Source organism: Tamandua tetradactyla, chromosome 2 (genome assembly GCF_023851605.1).
Source record: "Tamandua tetradactyla isolate mTamTet1 chromosome 2, mTamTet1.pri, whole genome shotgun sequence".
NCBI classification, from domain to species: Eukaryota; Metazoa; Chordata; class Mammalia; order Pilosa; family Myrmecophagidae; genus Tamandua; species Tamandua tetradactyla.
The window spans coordinates 188040991-188059143 of record NC_135328.1 but is presented as its reverse complement, the minus strand read 5'-3'; the positions used below and the strand labels follow the sequence as shown (position 1 = coordinate 188059143).

General features: G+C 46.6%; 2 long non-coding RNA genes across 7 annotated transcripts in view; one reads left to right on the top strand and one right to left on the bottom strand.

Annotated features, from left to right (window-relative positions):
* Positions 1 to 10569, bottom strand: part of LOC143663685 (uncharacterized) — a 34282-nt gene extending 23713 nt beyond the window's left edge. The window contains exons 1-4 of one of the 3 annotated variants that reach the window (XR_013166124.1): positions 10047 to 10569; positions 9108 to 9270; positions 5809 to 5901; positions 5274 to 5417 (exon numbers count right to left, since the gene is read on the bottom strand). This is a non-coding gene — a long non-coding RNA (uncharacterized LOC143663685). Of the gene's footprint in view, positions 1 to 5273; positions 5418 to 5808; positions 5902 to 9107; positions 9783 to 10046 lie in introns of those variants that run through there. The other 2 variants (XR_013166122.1, XR_013166125.1) reach the window with 2 other exon arrangements.
* A 403-nt stretch (positions 10570 to 10972) lies between these two features.
* Positions 10973 to 17881, top strand: LOC143663672 (uncharacterized). Of its 4 annotated transcripts, none has more exons than XR_013166115.1 (7): positions 10973 to 11547; positions 12250 to 12519; positions 14282 to 14528; positions 14617 to 14747; positions 15338 to 15756; positions 16097 to 16895; positions 17500 to 17881. It is a non-coding gene; the product is annotated as an uncharacterized LOC143663672 (long non-coding RNA). The 4 variants fall into 4 exon arrangements; XR_013166114.1 differs by having other exon boundaries at positions 14282 to 14747; positions 16097 to 16355; positions 16664 to 16895; XR_013166119.1 differs by having other exon boundaries at positions 14282 to 14747; positions 15341 to 15756.
* The last annotated feature ends 272 nt before the right edge of the window (positions 17882 to 18153 follow it).

The window sequence follows — 18153 nt, the reverse complement described above, 5'->3', positions numbered from 1 at the left end:
CCTTTGAACTTGGTCTCTTGGTCAATTATTCTATCATTCTGCATTGTAAGTATATTTCCAGATCACTGTAAATTCTACGCTGAATGAGACTAAAAGAAAAAAATACAGACAAATAAATTAACAGCAAAACACTTGGATGCCCCATGGATGTGGGTCAGTGACTTGGCACAACTGCTGAAGCAGAAGTTGTGCCCAAATAGAGTTAGAGTTTATCACTCATTCACCAAACACTTATTGAGCACCTATTGTTTGCTAGATATGTTCTAGGCACTAAGGCTATGTCAGTGAACAAATGAGACAAGTCTTCCTTTCTAGGGCAGAGGGATAGATAGTAAGTATGGAAAGATAAACAAGATAATTTCAAATAATGACAAGAGCCATGAAGATATGTGGCATACAGGGGGAGAGAAAGATGGGGTAACAAAGTTATTTTTAATTAGGGCTGGACAGTAAAGTCTATCTGAACAAGAGACGTTCTAACTGAAGTCTGAAAAAAAAGCTATGAGACTATCTGGAAATAGAATATTCTAGTTGATGGGAATAGCAAGTGCAAAAGCCCTAAGGTGGGAACTAGTTTCACACATTAGAGCAGTGTCTCCAAACGATAAACCAAAACCTATTAGAGAGTTGTGAAACTGATTTAGTATGTCAAGATCAGCATTTAAAAAAAAAATGAAAGAAGAGAATAAGAATAAAAATACAAGCATGTATTACAGTTAGTAAGGATTAACACACATTGCTCTGTGATGCTTTTCTTTCAGTTGTGTATTGGGGTGGGGGACTGGAACAGTATAATATGAAATGAATTTCTAAGTGAATTGTGGCGAGGAAGGAAGGGAGAGATGGAGGGAGGGGAAACCTACTGTGTAAGACGGATAGAAGGAAAACAAGCGTGGCTGGAACAGAGTGAACCAAGCAGAACCAAGCTGAGACTTCCAGACCAAAAGTGAGCAATAGGGGAAAGCCAGGTGAGCTGATAGCATGGAAGCTCAAAGAGAGGGTTTCCCACAGCGGAGCCCTCTGAGAGGGCCACAAAATGACCACAGAAGTCATTAGCATGCTTGACAAGAGGGATTACAATGGAGTAATGGGGACCAAAGCCTGCCTGGAGAGGACTGAAGTGAGGGCAAGAGGTGAGGAATTGTGATTAGCAACTAAAGGAACTCTTTCAAGAAGTTTTGTCATTCAAGGGAGCAAAATAAATGGGGTGTGTTGTAGTTTCCTAGGCTGCTCCAGCAAATACCTTGAAATGGGTTGGCTTAAACAAGGGGAATTGGGAACTTATTAGCTTACAGTTTCGAGCCCAGGGAAATGTCCAGATCAAGGTGATGCTTTCTTCCTGAAGACTGGCTGCTGGTGATCCTTGGCTCCTTTGCCACACGGCAAGGCATGTGGAAGTATCTCCTGGTTTGCCCTTTCTTTTCCAGGTTCAATGGATTTCAGTGTCTTGCTTCGATGGCTTTCTCTGTCTGTGTCTGTATTCATTCCTTATAAAGGACTCTAGGAATTCGTTATTAAAAAATGAAATGAAAAGACTTGAACAGACACCTCTCAGAAGAGGAAATACAAATGGCCAAAAGGCACATGAAGAGATGCTCAATGTCCCTGGCCATTAGAGAAATGCAAATCAAAACCACAATGAAATATCATCTCACACCCACCAGAATGGCCATTATCAACAAAACAGAAAATGACAAGTGCTGGAGAGGATGTGGTGAAAGAGGCACACTTATCCACTGTTGGTGGGAATGTCAAATGGTGCAACCACTGTGGAAGGCAGTTTGGCGGTTCCTCAAAAAGCTGAATATAGAACTGCCATACGACCCAGCAGTACCATTGCTAGGTATCTACTCAAAGGACTTAAGGGCAAAGACACAAATGGACATTTGCACACCAATGTTTATAGCAGCATTATTTACAATTGCAAAGAGATGGAAACAGCCAAAATGTCCATCAACAGACGAGTGGCTAAACAAACTGTGGTATATACATACGATGGAATATTATGCAGCTTTAAGACAGAATAAACTTATGAAGCATGTAACAACATAGATGGACCTAGAGAACATTATGCTGAGTGAGACTAGCCGAAAACTAAAGGACAAATACTGTATGGTCCCAATGATGTGAACCGACATTCGAGAATAAACTTGGAATATGTCATTGGTAACAGAGACCATCAGGAGTTAGAAATAGGGTAAGATAATGGGTAATTGGAGCTGAAGGGATACAGACTGTGCAACAGGACTGAATACAAAAACTCAAAAATGGACAGCACAATACTACCTAATTGTAATGTAATTATGTTAAAACACTGAATGAAGCTGCATCTGAGCTATGGTTTTTTTTTTTGTATTTTTTTTCTGTTTTTTTTAATATATTTTTTGTATTTTTTATTTTTATTTTTTTCTCTATATTATCATTTTATTTTTCTGTTGTCTTGCTATTTCTTTTTCTAAATCGATGAAAATGTACTAAGAAATGATGATCATACATCTATGTGATGATATTAAGAATCACTGATTGCATATGTAGAATGGAATGATTTCTAAGTGTTGTGTTAGTTAATTTTTTTTAATAAATAAAAAAAAAGTGCAGATGCAAAAGTAAACCTTTCCCATGTCATTTACTTTTTGTCTGTTATCAGAGAATCATATCTGAAAAACGTAATTTAATATTACACAGTCTTCTATGAAAATTCTGCACAAGTCTATTCAATATAAAACAATAAGAATTATCAATGAATATTAACTGATGAAAGATCATCAGCAGTTCTTGATTGGCCATTGCAGGAACATGCATTAATGATGAAAACTTACAATAAGCTTGTGAATTCATCTATGAAACGACTAACACAGTGTAGGTACTGTCACTTGAATTATTATAGTAAAATTAATGACTGAACTTAAAAGAGAGTACCCATACAAATTTGAATAGTGTACTGAGTAAGAAAATTCTATGCTTAAGAAATGTTTACTAGAGAAGATTAGAAATGGAGCAGCAGCAAATGGTGTAAACTAAGGCCAATTTCTCTCTTGGGTTATGATATGCACTACATGGTATGGAAATGTAATAATTGAACTTCTTATGGTTTTTTATTTTATCCAAAAACATGGAATTTGTTGTTTATATTAACTAAATAAAAATGGACTTAACTGAGAAATACTTTTCAGCATACATGAAAATATTTCCTGCTTTTCTTTAAGACAGTAGCAAAAAAATCTCAAAAGCATTTTGATCTCAGTACACACATAGTCATCTTTGTGTATGCAATATAAAATGATGTTAAATACTGTGAATTAAATGCAATGGATTAACAACTATTATTTTGAAGTAATAAAAAATCACAAGGAAACAATTTGATACATTTGATTATATAATTCTTAAAAGTGCTGTTAAGTAAAAACATAACAAAATATTAATTAAAGGGACTTCAAGAGATGGACAAAATTTACATGGAGTAGATATTAGTATTTAAAAAAAAAAAAGAATTCATTCACTCATTATAAAGGACTCCAGGAATAGGGTCATGGCCCATCTTGAAGGAGGTGAGCCACACCTTAACTGAAATAGCCTCATCATGAAGTCCTACTTACGATGGGTTTACACCCACAAGAATGGATTAAATTTAAGAACATTTTTTTTCTGAGGTACACACAGCTTCAAACCTCCACTGGTAACTGAAAGAGGCATGGTGCTGATTAAGAAGCAGTCATTGGCCCCCTACCTGGCTCTCACCTTCTCAGGCCATCTCCAAATTATGCTCCTTTCAGTTTCAGGTCCCATAGGGATGTTGACAAATAGAGGAGAATTTTCATAATGCCTCCTCCCTCCCTGAGACCATAGGATAAGTGCATTTTACGAAATAGGAGGAAAGATAATTTAGAGGAGTGAAGCACTTTTACTTTTAGAGCCTTATATGCTGGCCAAGTGACCTTGGACAAGTCCCATGGCTTCTGTGCTGGTTTGAAAGGATGTATGTCCCCTAGAAAAGCTATGTTTTCATCTAAATCCCATTTCATAAAATGGTGGAATAATCCCTATCGATACTGTATGTTTAAAACTGTAATCCGATCATCTCCCTGGAGATGTGATTTAATCCAGAGTGGTTGTTAAACTGGATTAGGTGATGACATGTCTCCACCCATCTGGGTGGGTCTGGAGAAGTTTCTGGAGTCCTATAAAAGAGGAAACATTTTGGAGAATGAAGGAGATTCAGAGAGAACAGAGCAGAATGACATAGCCACGCGAAGCAGAGTCCACCAGCCAGCGACCTTTAGAGATGAAGAAGGAAAATGCCTCCTGGGGAGCTTCATGAAACAGGGAGCCAGGAGAAGAAGCTAGCAGATGATGCTGTGTTCACCATGTGGCCTTCCAGATAAGAGAGGAACACTGGACATGTTCGCCATATGCCTTTCCAGATGAGAGAGAAACCCTGAACTTCATCAGCCTTCTTGAACCAAGGTATCTTTCTGTGGATGCCTTTGATTGAACACTTCTATAGACTTGTTTTACTTGGGACATTTTCTTGGCCTTAGAAATGTAAACCAGCAACTTATTAAATTCCCCTTTTTAAAAGCGATTCCATTTCTGTTATATTGCATTCTGGTAGCTAGCAAACTAGAACAGCTTCTCTGAGCGTTGAGCCTTTTCAGTATTAAAAGGACATTAATACCCACTTTGCAAAACAGGCACATAGTAAGTGTACAGTCCCCGTGCGTGCTCTTCTGCCTGCTTGTAAGGTTGTCTGTTCCGGGGCCATGGACACAAGGGACAAGGATTTGGCACACAAGACACTCCCAAGCAAAGAGGAGGAATAAGAAGGTAGCAAAACCCACTCACCCAAAAGATGAAGCCCTCATTTCTTCACTAAACTGGGAAAGTAGCTCAGGGTCAGGGTCTTCTCCCAAGTATGTATCCCACACAAGCTGTGGAATAAAGCCAGGATTCCCTCGCCTGGTACCCACACTCTTCACAGTCAAGCTCACAGCCTGGCAGAATAGTTACGTAGCATAAGAGCCCAAATTTGGGTCATCACACAGGTCTTACCAGCTATGTAAATTATCTGAGTCCCAAAGTCTGGAGAAGGCGGATAAAAATCTCAGGGTGAGAGTGTAAGAATTAAATGAGATGACTTGGGTAAGACACTCAGCACTGTGCCAGGTACGCAGTAAGTACTTATTAAGTATATTGTCAACATGACTATTTTTGCCACTTCCTCTACAACCATTCCCTTCATCCACCCTCCTCTCCTCCCAACCAGTCTTAGAAACCTGCTAGGGCTCCTTGAAATGCCATGCCCTTATTCTTGCTGGGTCTTCTCTGGTAAGACTGTTCCTCCTCCTATGCCCTGCTTGGCAAACTCCGTTTAGGCCCCGCTCTAATGCCACCTCTTCTGAGAAGTCTTCCACGACTGCCTGGGCAAAAATAATCCTTCTTTCTATGATGCTCTCATTTTGACATTGTATTATAAGTGATTTTTTTTTTTACATATACGTTACACCCACACACTAGATTCCTCGAGGGCAACAATCGAATCTTATTTATCGCTGTATCCTCAGTGCCTGGCACAAAAGAGGTGTTCAGAAAAATGCTTATTAAATGAATCAATGAAAAAAGTGCATGAATGTGGATAGATGGATGGATGGTTGGATGGATGGATCGATGGATGGATGGAGTGGAAAGATGGACAGTGAGCAATCGTCTTGTTCACTTCAGCCCAGGCCTCACCCTAGCCCCTTTCCAAATGTCTCAGGCTGGTACAAGATCCAGGCAATCACTCAAGTGAACAATAGCAGGACAGCTTACCTGGGCTGGAGAGAGACCACGGACTGAGAAACCTGGGCAGCACGAGAAAACCACTGAGGAAGAGCCAGGCTCTACACAAACCTGCAAGGAGATCTCAATGAGAGAAAATGATTTAATTATCAGAGTGTCACCAAACAAATTGTACGCCTCATTTTGGGGTACTTAATGCTTATGGTAATTAACATTACGAAGATTTTCCTTCTCTCTTCTGTTTATATTTAGTTTAGCCATTCACAATAGAGCTAAAATTATTTCAACTAATTTTAGGCATGCTCTCTCCATTGCCCCTGCGTTTCTTCCCCTGTGCTGCTACCCAAATGCAATCTTGAACTTCAGAGACAGCCAAATGCAGGACAAATTGGAATCAATGCTGCCTTTGTCTTCCCTAATAAGTAGCTGCCACGCAGAGGAGTGTGGAACTGCTAATTGGCTGATCTCAATGGGGAAGAGACAATGGTGGTGGAAATGCTGGGGGATTAATTATAGGGCCGCCTTCTGCGTGCTCTGGCTCCCGCTGCTCCTGGCTTGCAACGCAACAAGGGTGGGCTTCTCCACCCATCTTCAGCTACGACGAGCTTTCCAGCTGGAATCCTCCTGTACTGGGGATTTAGACCACACATCCCGCACAAATGGTGGCTTCCAAGCATCAAGCCTGAGGCCAAAGGTCAAAGGTAAGGAAGAGGTGATGTAGTGAGCAGGTGGTCACCCACAAGAGAGAGAACCGGAGTTCGTGCATGCGGGTGGGATGGGGGCACTAATGGCAGTCGGGCAGCTACATGAGCCCACCCACGAGGGAGGGAGACATGGCTAGTCTCCTTGCACACACGGAAACCAAGTCCCAGAAAGGTAAGGATGACATGCTCAAGGATCAGCGTTCACAGCTAGAAGGATGCAGTAGTGCCCCCAGCAGAGCAGCCAAACTAAGACTAAGGAGTCTCCGAGCCTGGACTTGAACCCAACTTTGCCCATGCATCTGGCACAAGTCGCCAAATCTTTCCTCTACCATTAGTCGGTGGCATCCAAAATCTTTTCTCATTATCTTTGGGGCAAAGGAATTACCTCCTGTATGTCTCTGTTAAAATGAAATATATCCCCTGAGTAGAGGAGCACTTGGATCCATCAGCCCAGATGTGCTGTTTAAACCAGGCACCTGACACTGGGGGAGAAAATGTTCTTTAGGGAATGAGGCATGGGCCATGCAAATTTTGAGGAGACGAGGAAGCTGCTGGGAGACAGTGGGTCCAGATGGAGCTCAAAAGCTGTCTTGGGAATGGGGGTGGAGAAGCTCAAAGGTACTGGCATCTGGAAGGAAAACACCAAAGAGTCTGAACCAAAGACAAATACGGCCAAATCCAACAGTCCAAAACCAAATTTGATCATTTCTTCCTCAAAACCACTCTCCCTCCTGTATTTCACATCTTCGTGGCTCCAGCTGGAAGCTTACCTACCGCGGGTCCTTGACCACTTCCTCACCTGGCCCCTGCAGCCTATCTTTTAATTCTGCCTTCAGAACATGTCCTTTCCTCCCAGTCCTTTCTGTCCTCATGTTCTTATGCTTGATTTGGCATCTGTGCTATCTCTGGGCCCTCTGCCTCCAACCTCACTCCTTAGTCCACTCTCTATTCTTCTGTCCCCATCACTTTCCTGCTTTAAAACCTTTGCTGGAGCCCGATGATCCTCAGGATAAGGTGCAAAAATAAACTCCTGGTATGTTGGACCAACGCGGTATAAGAATTGTCAGAGAGTCCCAGGAAAACCTAACCCGGAGGAATAGGTGAGAGATAAATAACTCTTTGGTGTTCATTCCCGATTCCCCTTAGGGCCTGGATCTAGGAAGATTAAACCCACCAAAACAAAACCACCCCTAGCTTGGGTCTTACAGGGGATCTCACAGGGCTACAAAACTGAGAGTTTCCAGAATACTTTCTCATGCTTTATCTCATTGGTTTCCACGACCTCCCTGAGTAACAGGCTGAATTTCATCACCGATTGACGATGAGAAAACAAGATCAGAGTGGGTGAGTGATTTGCCCAGGTCACACATCGAAGAAGTGGGCTCAGCCAGCATCCAACCACGACACAATGCTGCGATTTCCCCCCTTTCCCGGTAGATGATAAGCTCCAGAGAAGAGACGCCATATCTGTTTGGTTCACCCCTTTGTCCCCACACTTAGCAGGGCCTGGACCATGTGGGCACTCAGTGAAAAAGGAAATGACCTCACTACTATTTGTTGAGAACTGAGGATGTGCTGAGTGTGTTACAAGCATCCTCCTGGTCACTCTTTGCCTCTGTGCTTGGAGGTTTGCATAACACTATTTTTATAGATATAAAATATAACACCATTTTACTGAGGCTCTGAGCGGTTATGTAACTAGCTCAAGTTAGTACGGCTAATAAAGGGGTAAAGCAGGGATTTTTCACTTAGGTTTGCTTGACTGCAAAGCCCGTGGTTTTAATCTGTACTCTACACTGTTTAATAATTGCTGTGTGAGTGAGTGAACGAATAAAGGACTTAGGTGCTTGACTTCTTCCCCGCATGCCCTGCTATCATCTGAATATCCACCTCCTTGCTTTCCTCAACACTCTGACTTCTGGTTCCCCTGAATGTAGACAGTTTGCTGGCAAAAAAGAATCCCCAATTATTAATGCTCGTAGCCAATGTTCTTTGGTAAAGATAATTTCAGTGTTTTAAGATACTAATGTTCTTTTGACTGGTCTCCTTTCTAAGCACTTTTGGGTAAACACATCTATCTTAAGATGATTGATTTTGGCAATTGCGCTATTATAACCCAAACTAGGACACTCTGAGTCACATATTCAAGAGAAGAAATGGTTTGGAGTGTGCATGGGTGAGTGTGTGTAAATTTTTTCAAGTTCCTTTTTTGTTCAACTTGAGAGAAATATTTGAAATTCAAATAATGAGGTATTCATAGTGAGTTTGCTTTCCTTACGCCCGGGGTAAAAATAAAATAAAATGCTAGACCTTTATTTTTCTCCATTATATGGTGCTGACTTCCCTTTCTCATTGTTTACTTCCAAAATTTGAATGAGAGTAAAATTTAAAGGAATTACCACAATTCTCCAGGACATTTGCAAATCAATTAAGAGGAGCCAAATTACGCTCCTGTTTTTTGCAGGAAGCCAGTCTTTGCCCAGCTTACAGGAACGCTGCAGCCCACAGCTGCCTAGCAAACAAAGAACAGCTGTCACATCTAGAAACAAGCTCGGCGTTTCAGCACTCACCTCCTGCCACTACTGCCACCCACTGAACCAACCCCTTGCCTGGCGGAGCCATTACCTGCTAGGAGCTGGGTCTCCCACGGGGTATTAATGGTGCTAGAAAATCACACACAACCTTTGGCGTAGGAGAGAGACCTGGCTGTGTAATCCCCACTCTGCTGCCTCCTGGCTGTGTGACCTTTAGCAAGTCACTTCCCCTCTCTGAATCGCACTTTCTTCAGCTGCAAAATAAAAATAATAATGCTTCTCCCAAGGTGGTCCTGAGAATGCGATGAAGTTCTCCTTACAGAGGAAGGCGCTCCCCACTTGCTTGGCACACGGTGGGCTTGGTCAGTGGGGCTTCCCTTTCTTTGCTCTCATCACTCAGGGTTCTCAAAACTGCAGGGACTCACAGGGTTACCGCTCTGGGTCATTGCAGGGGAAGGACAGGGCCAAAGAACTTCCACTTTAACCTTTCAGACCCTCTTCACCCTTCCTCCCCATTCCCTGCCCTGAGAGTCTGCCCTGTATAGGCACCTCAGGGGACTCCTCTGTGATGGCTGGTTCTGCCTGAGTGTGACCAACAGGCACCCCAGGAGGAGGTCAGAGGAGAATGGAGGGTGGGGCCATGTATTTATTACCGCCTCCCTATGGGGTCGCCTGGGGCTGACAGCGCCCCTTAACTGAAGGGCACAGCTGCCTCATGGTGAACTTCTCCCCACAGCTCTCATCAGGGATCTGGTACCTGCTCGCTCTCCTGGTCTAGGGCCTAGTGTGGTAACAGCTGGGCTTGTACTAGCCCCAGGACACTGCACTGTCACTCATGGTCTCTACCCCGTGCCAACACCTTCGTGAACGTTTCCATTGCTAAGCCACCCCTTATCCTAGCTTGAGAGGGCTCTCTGTTTCCTGTCAGAATCCTGACTTGTTCACAGCCTTTCCCACCCACCCTTTCCCACAATCCTACAGAACAGGGGCAGGAGGTTCCAGTAAGACCTACGCTGAGGTCCATCCTCACCTTCTCCAGGAAGCACTGCCAGACTGCAGCTAGATGGTCTCCGCCTTCTGAATTCCCTCTGAATTACAGGAGTCTACCCTGTCCTTCATGTGTTATGGCGACCTATGCCCACAACTCCTCTCCCCACATTGAAAGAGTACCAGGAGGGCAGGGACAAACTGTGATGCCGCTTCGCAATTTCTCTTTCAGCCTAACTGCATTTTCTGTGATGTCAGTTGTCTTTCTTTCTTCCAGGCTTTTCCCAGTGCTGTTTCCTCCATCTGGAGCACCCCTAACTCCACTTTAAAATATTTAGCTGCATAACCCTGGGCCAGGTATGGGTTTGTGGCTATAGATTCAGGTGTATGAAAATGTAGCACTTTCTGCTTTCCTTTGCCCCTATCTAAACCCTGCCCTGAGCTAGGGCCGGGGGCCCGGCCTGGGGATCAGCTGATGTCCGGCCAACCTGGAGCGGCTGATTCCGCAGGCCCAAGGTCAGCCTCTGGAGGAAGCTCAAGCGGGCACTGCTCCACCTCCCACCAGGCTGCCGTTTTGTCCTGGATGAGGACCCCCAGGTTGGAAGGGTTTGGACTCTGTGACACGGACAACGATGTGTGGGAGTGGGGGGTGGGGGGTTGGGAAATGGGCATGGCTCCCAGGAAGAAACTAGAAGTGTGGCAAAGCACGCGGCCCCGGCACGCTGAGAGAAGAGGGTAAGTCGAGGGAGGAGGTGAGGGTGGGGCAGCGAGGGCTCCAAGCCCCGGGAGAGCTCGGCTGGGGAGGAAAGAGAGTGAGAGCAAGGACTGAGTGCTCTGGGCTGTGGGGCAGGGTCCCTCCCTTCCCTGGACCTTCCCCACCTGTCAGTTTGATGACTTTAAGCAGGTGGCCGCCAGGGACCCTTGTTACTCTAACATTCTAGGATCCTAGAGAGACGGCGCACTGCAGACGAAGATGGGGAGGACAAGTAGAATTCAGATGCCCGAGTACCGGCCTGCCCACCCCCACGCAGGGATCCAGGCGACCTAAAGCATCTTAGTGTCTCCACGCTCCCAGGGGCGGGCCTGGGGGGATGCAGAAGTAAAGTCCAACTTGCGTTGCTTTTTTTGAGCATGTGGGGCCCAGATACTGTGCCAAGGGCTTTGCATACGTTTGCTGCCAAGGGCAGTGGGCAGCAAAATTCAGATGGGAGCTGCTTAACCTAGAAATCCCCAGGCCTGGCCCTGGCTTCCCTTCCCAGAGGCCGAGGGCAGGTGGGTGAGGGAAGCAGACAGGGGCAGGACTGGCCCACCAGGCCCTCTTCTCAGACCACATGCAGTCCTTTCCTGGCGAGGGCCCAGGGAGCACCACGCAGCTCCTTTCTGCCCACCCACCCCCCATCCTAGGGTGGCAGGAACCTGGTCCCCAGGCCCCGGCATGGACGGGCCCAGCTCCGTAGAGATGCTGCAGCCAGGTGTGCCGTGCTGTGCTAAGCAGCCTGCCAGACCCGACAGATGGCAGAGCAGAATTGCCATCCATCACGGCCGTAAGTGGCCAACTCCCCTCCCAGTGCCCCAGACAAATGGTTCCCCTCCCTCCTGCCTCCCCCGGTCCCTCCATCTACCAGCCCTGCCAGGCAGCCGGGCGGAGCCGTTTACTCGGCTAAGCTCATCCTGAGTGCTGAATGAAGGGGGGTAGGGGACTGGGGTGGGGGCAGGCAGAGCAGAGCAGCACGCAGAGCTGCATCCGTCATCACTGAGAGTCTGCAGTTTGCTCTGCACACGGCAGGTAAGCGGTGAGTGTACCCGCGGAGGGCACCAGCCCTCACGTGTGTGTGTGTGTGCCAGGCACTGCCCCATCTGCCCAGCGGGCCTCAGGGCCTCATCCTCACAAGTCACCGATGCCCGTTGTACCTACCTCAGCCTGGCCTCTAGCTCTAGGCTGCAAGTAGGGATGGCCAGACAGCTCAAAGCTTCTGGAATAGGCTAGACTTAAGCATCTAGGTCCATTTAGCCTCATTTTGGCCAGTGACAGAATGCTCGTCAGGTCACGCACCAAGACAGGGTCATGCCCAAGACAAGGGTCACACTAGGTGTCAGCCAAACATCAGGTCAGGTGGCAAAATATGGGTCAGGCCATGGGTGGGACCATGGAGTCCACTTTTCGGGCCACTGGTCAGCCACGTGGCCCCGTAAGACAGAAAATAAAGTCACTGAATGTATCCAGTAACTTGAAATCTCCATCCCAGAGCTTTGCTTGAAGAGAAAGGAAGCTCTAAGATACCTTCTCAAGAGCCTGGGGGTGGTACCGAGGCCCAGCTCTCACACCTACCAATCATAGAAGTTGGGTCGGTGATTGAATCTTCCGAGTCCCCAGTTTATTTCCTCTTCTGGAACTTGGGGGGAACAACTTACCTACTCACAAGGGCTTCGTGTCCATCTGGCACTTAGTTGAGTCCAGGAAAAGGGTGAGTGCCCAGACATGGCATTGCCGAGCCCAAGCACTGGAGGACAGCTGGGTAAGCATCTGGCTCAGGTGAGAGTGGGCCAGGACTAGGGACAAGGGGATGGCTATGGTGAGCCACAGGTAGGAAGCCGCGTGGGGGCCCACTGGGGTGGAAGATGTGTGCAATCGAGCCATGGAAAGTTGTTTGCTAAAGAGTCTTAGACTCTGGTCTTCTTTTACAATGTTCCTGAGTGACATGAGTGATAACACATAAAAGCTCCTCAATTCCAAGCTCACCACTGATGGGCCAGCACCCAAACAGCCTCCTGACTTGTATAAATATTAACATCCTGCCCCTGCTTCCAAGTCCCACAGTCTCAGGAACAAAAGATGAGGGGACCTGAGGCAGAAGTTTTTGTGTATTGGGGTTGACAAACTCCTATGCATCCTTCAAGGCCCCTGTCATCTCTCCAACTCCTAGGTGTAGCCTTCACCAGACTGAAGTGCCCTTTACACATGCTTTCATCCTAGTAACTCTCATCCCGGATCCTGGTCCTATTCCATCTCTCTCTGCACAGAGACTATTTCCTTCTCTCGAGGTTTTGACTGGGTCTGTTCATCTCTCATTCATATCCCCAGATATAACACCTACCACAAATAGTGGCTCAATAAATGCTGAACAACTTCAATAAATGAGCTATTCTTTCACTATGGTTTTAGCTATCCACAAGCTCCATATGAGCCAAGAGAATTAGATAGCTACTAGCAAAAAAGGATGGTGGCCAGAGCCGTAAAAGAGAGAGCCCCTTCTGTTCTGTGCTACTCAGAGTGAATGCCCAGAGGAGGGAGACCAGAAAGGAACTAAAGTCTGAAACTATGTGCCATGAAAGCAATCAAGGAAACCAGAGCTGTCTGCAAATGTCAGAGGGGAGCCTTGGGCAGCCTCCCTCCAGATCCCTTTCACATCCCCACACATCTCTCAGCCAACCGGAGGCATCCTGGCTGCCTTCCTGGCATGCCCCAGGGAAAGGTGGAGGCAGCCGATGCAGTCCCAGTACCCAAACTGGTAGCTCCTGAACCAGGGAGGTTGTCCTGACTCATGGGCAGGAGACTTGGCATCTCTGGGTCAAGCTATACATACAGCTGGCTATAGAAATCTCCCCAAACAAATGAATCTACATTGTACATATAACCTCATTTCAACTTCATATCCTAAACTTATGTGTTTACTTAGGGGAGAAAGTGCTAGTTTGTGATTTCCAGGACAATGCAGATCATAATTTTTTCACACATTTCTGAGCAGGTGATAGCTTGCTTACAAAACCTAATTCATTCCCTTGCAGGGCTCTGAGCTCCACTTCAAATACATGCACCAATAACACATCACAATAAGGTTAGAGACAGACACTCCCTCCCGCTGCCCCAAATCGGCATTTTCTGGATCCAGCCATCCAAGAAGAGAGTCACGCCAAGAAGACACCTCCCGAAAACCAGCAAACTCCCTGTGTAATTTCTAGGCATCCCTGTGTAATTTCCTCTTGGACCAAGTACCACCTCCTCACCCCCTCCCCAACTTAATTGCAGGAAGAATTGTTATGGTAATTAGCATTATTCACGGAGTTAACAGAGCACAAGGTCTAAATTTAGATCCCCTGCTGCAGAGGGCTCTGAATTCATTGGGAGTTAGCAAAGATGCTGGTGGGGAAGGCGAGGTCCCTGGGGTGGGGAGACTTAATGGAGAGCAGGGATAGTAGAGAGCAGAAGGCAAGCCGGGTGGGGGGGGGGGGGGCGGTCCTTGCCCCATCTTTGGGCTTACTAGGGTCTTTAACCTGCAGCACAAAACCTGTGTCTCCAGGCAAGGAGGACTCTAAGAAAGCAAAATCATCTCCCAAGGAAACATTGAGCAGCAGAGAAGGGAAACCCACCTTTGCCGAGTGCCTGCTGTGTGTCACGCAAGAGACCCACGTTACATGGGGATGGGGAGCTCAAGGTGGTGGGGGAGCGTTCACCTCCCAGCACCGGTTCCAAGCCTGGGTCTTCCACTTACAAACTGTGTGGACTTAGGAAGTTACTTTGACTCAGGTTTGGAGTCTTCATCTGTGGTGGGGGTCATAAGATCGCCTCGGCTGGACTTTCAGATTAAATGAGATAATGCATATGATGCGCCCAGAACAGGTCCTTGCCCTAAGACGACATCAACAGGTGGCTGCGATGATGGTGATGAAGGAGAAAGAGGAAGAGAAAGGGGAGGAAGAGGAGCTGGAGAGGGGCAACCATCACCAGCACCCTGAGCCAAAGGAGGTATTCTTGTTTTATAAATCAGGAAACTAAAGCTCAGAGGTTAGGGAGCCTGCCCAGGGTTAGAATGCCTCACTGAGTTGAAATTTGGACCCAGACCCTACAATTGGCTGCCTGTTTCGCCTCTGTCCCTGAGTCCTTATCCATGCTGAGGGGAACAACAGCTCAGGTCCTTTTGATCCTCCCTCTTATGACTCCCCCAAGGCCTCAGAGGAGTGGAAAATCAAGATAGGGCCAATGAAGGATAGGAAAGGCCAGGCTGGATCAGCCCTGCCCCTCATCCTCATCACCTCAAAGGTGAGCGGAGGGACCCAGGCAACCAGGATGCTGAGCCCTCTGGCAAAGGCTCTACTGTCCTCCTCCCACCTTGTCATAGAAAGGCAACACAGCATGATGGTTAAGAGTATGAACTAAGCCTGGGCTGAAATCCCACTCTTTGAGACCTTGGATAACAGCTGAGTGCATCAGTTTCCTCATCTGTAAAATAGGGATAATATGATGGTTATTTTCATGCATCAGCTTGGCTAAGGTATAGTGTTCAGTTTATTTGGTGAAGAACTGGCCTGCTCATTACTGTGAGGTTATTTTGTCAGTAGGATTTGCATCTACAATCAATTGATTGCATCTACAATCAACTAAGGAGTGCCCTCAACAATGCAGGGATCTCCTCATCCAAACAGTTGGCGGCCTTAAAAGCCAGAAACAAGGATTTCAGAGGCCGAAAGAGTTTCTCCTTAAACCTGTGGAATTTCCAGCCAGCCAGCTACCTCTGGGAATGTGGACTAACATCACCTTTGTTGAAGTTTCCAGCTTACAGCATGCCCTATGGAGTTTGGACTTGCCAGCCTCACTGTCATGTGAGCCAATTCCTTATAACAAGTCTCTTAATGTATTTATCCTGCTGGCTCTGTTTTTCCGGAGACCCCTGACTGACGCAAATAACAATATTGCCTACTTCCCAAGGCTGCTGTGAAGATCCAACGAGTCACTCTGTGTAAAGTGCTGGAACATAGTAAGTGTCATGTTAATGTGGGTTATGAGATTCTAAAGGTCTAGAGGTCAACCCTGGCTTGAATCCCTGCCTTGAGATCCCACCTTGCCAGTTTTCATTGTCAGCTTGTAGATGCATGGGTCTTAAGATAGAGGGTCATGGGATTTCTTCCTTCCTCTGGATCTGAAGTTGCCTTCCTCATTCTTGAAGTCCTCCTGGTTCGGCAGGCATCCCAGGTCCTGGGGTTGGGGGGGGGGGGGCGTGGTTCCCTCCTGCATCCTGAATTCCCCATGGATGCTCAGCATCAGCAGCATTTGTCCTCTTAGAGTAATGCTACATCTCAACCTTTCCCTGCACTTAGCTGGAGAAGCCAACCCACCATGCGGTCCTCTGATCCAAGTGAGCAGGGGCCTGCTGGAGAGCCGTGGGCCCCCTACACCCAGCGGTCAGGAGATGTGGATTCAAATCTCTGCATAGTCCTCACCAGCTACAGGCCTCAATCAATTCCTTGGGCCTCTTTGAGGCTCAGCACCCCATCTTTAAAGGGAAAAGAAAAATTCCTCCAGAGCATGGTGATTCTACGGATTAAACGAGATAATGTGATGTTGCTGGTTAAACTGGTAAAGTACCACAGAAATGGAAGGCTTATTATTGTTTCCCCTGAGTGTGGGCCGCTGTACAGCTGTAGATGGGATACCTCTGGCAGGTCCGGCTGCGTGGGAATGAATGTGGAGCCTGTTTTCTGGGATCCCCCAATCCAGATGGCAGCTCTTCCATCATGGAATATTCTTTTTTCAGTCCTATGAATACTGTTGTTTCCCAGAAATTGAATTCCCAGGGATTCAAGCCAGGGTTGACCTCTAGTATTTGTCTTTTAGCTCTCTCCTCCTTTACAGCAATCTGACCCACTCCTCGTCACCATCTCTAGGCAGAAGACTCGCCCTTACAGCATCATCTCTGGTCCAGTTCTCGCTCCCAAATTCCAGACCCATCTAGCCAGAGTGAAACAGTGAATAAGTGGCAGAGCCTGGTTTTGAGCTCAAGTCTGCTGGCACCAGAGGCATGGGTCAGGAATCTCACACAAGGGAGGGTAGAGAAAACAGGGTCTGAGTAAAAACCTTGGAATGAGTTCCCCTTCACTGAAGGTATTCAACATGAAGGTGAGTAATTATTTGCCAGCATGTTCTAAAGGAGATTTCTATATTGTGGGTGTATTCGATTTAAGATAATCTTTTTCAGTAACTTAGTTGCAGGACTCTTTTACCAGAAGAGAACTTCCTGGGATCCCATATTAATAAAATCCAGATGGAAGAGTAGCTGCTCTGGGTGGTGCCTCTGAGGCACCCTAGGGTTCCTTGGAACAGTGTTTGAAAGCACAGGCATGGAGGCTCGCAGAGTTTCCCACAGATCTGAGGTTCCAGGAATCCTCTGAAGACACATGACAGGCAATGTGTGTCATCTCTCAGAGCCATTGCAGTGGGGAGGGGGCTGGGAAAGGTTTAAGAGCCTGTAGCAGACACTACTAACGATTTTTAGTTAGTTAATTCTCCTAGAGTTTTGACAGGTCCCCATAACTTAGGGTTTATTTGCTTTTTCTTGAATGTCACATATAATTCTTGTCGAAATGTTTATTTGCCTAATGCAACTTTTAGTGCCTGGGTAATTTATTTCCCCTATTTGCCAGCCAGGAGGAAAGGAGGCTACTTTTAGCCTCTGGCACGATTATGGAAAGTAAGATAGTGTCTCCCACTCTTTCCTCTCCAGGACATGAAACCATGGGCAGTGTCTTGGCTGCCACACATCTTTCCCCTAGAAAAGCAAAGTCCACTCCACTTCAAGGCCTCCTGCTCCACCTATACAATCTCAAACTCATAGGTGTCCAGAAACAGTTTTGTTATCTGCAAAAAGAACAACCAGCGAGGAGGTGAATTGTGTCATCACACACCCTCGGGGGAGAGCAAAAATCAATTCTCTGGATGCAGTGTCGCTTCCAAATTGAATCTATTCCATGAGTTGTGAGGGAATTCAATTCCACCAGCACTAACTGAGCACCTACTATGTGCCCAGCCTTCTGCTGGGATGGGGATTTGGTAATAAATAAGCCTGTATTCTTGCCTCGAGTTGCTGGCGGCCAACAGGGGAGATGGGTGTGTAAAGCAATAACTACAATGCAATCCAGTTATACTAGAGAAAGGACAGAGCTCTGGGGGAGCACTAGAGGGGGAGTACCATGCCCCTGGAAGCCAGCAAGGATGGCAGAGATGGCATGGGGTGCAGCCATGTCTTATCCTGGGGTAAGGTGGGGAGGTTATCTCAGACTTAGGGAGCCCCACTTCCAATCCAGGAAAGGCAGATTGGTATGTATGTGTGTACTGTGAGAGGTGTGCTGGGCAGGCAGTGAGCAGATCACGGCAAGCC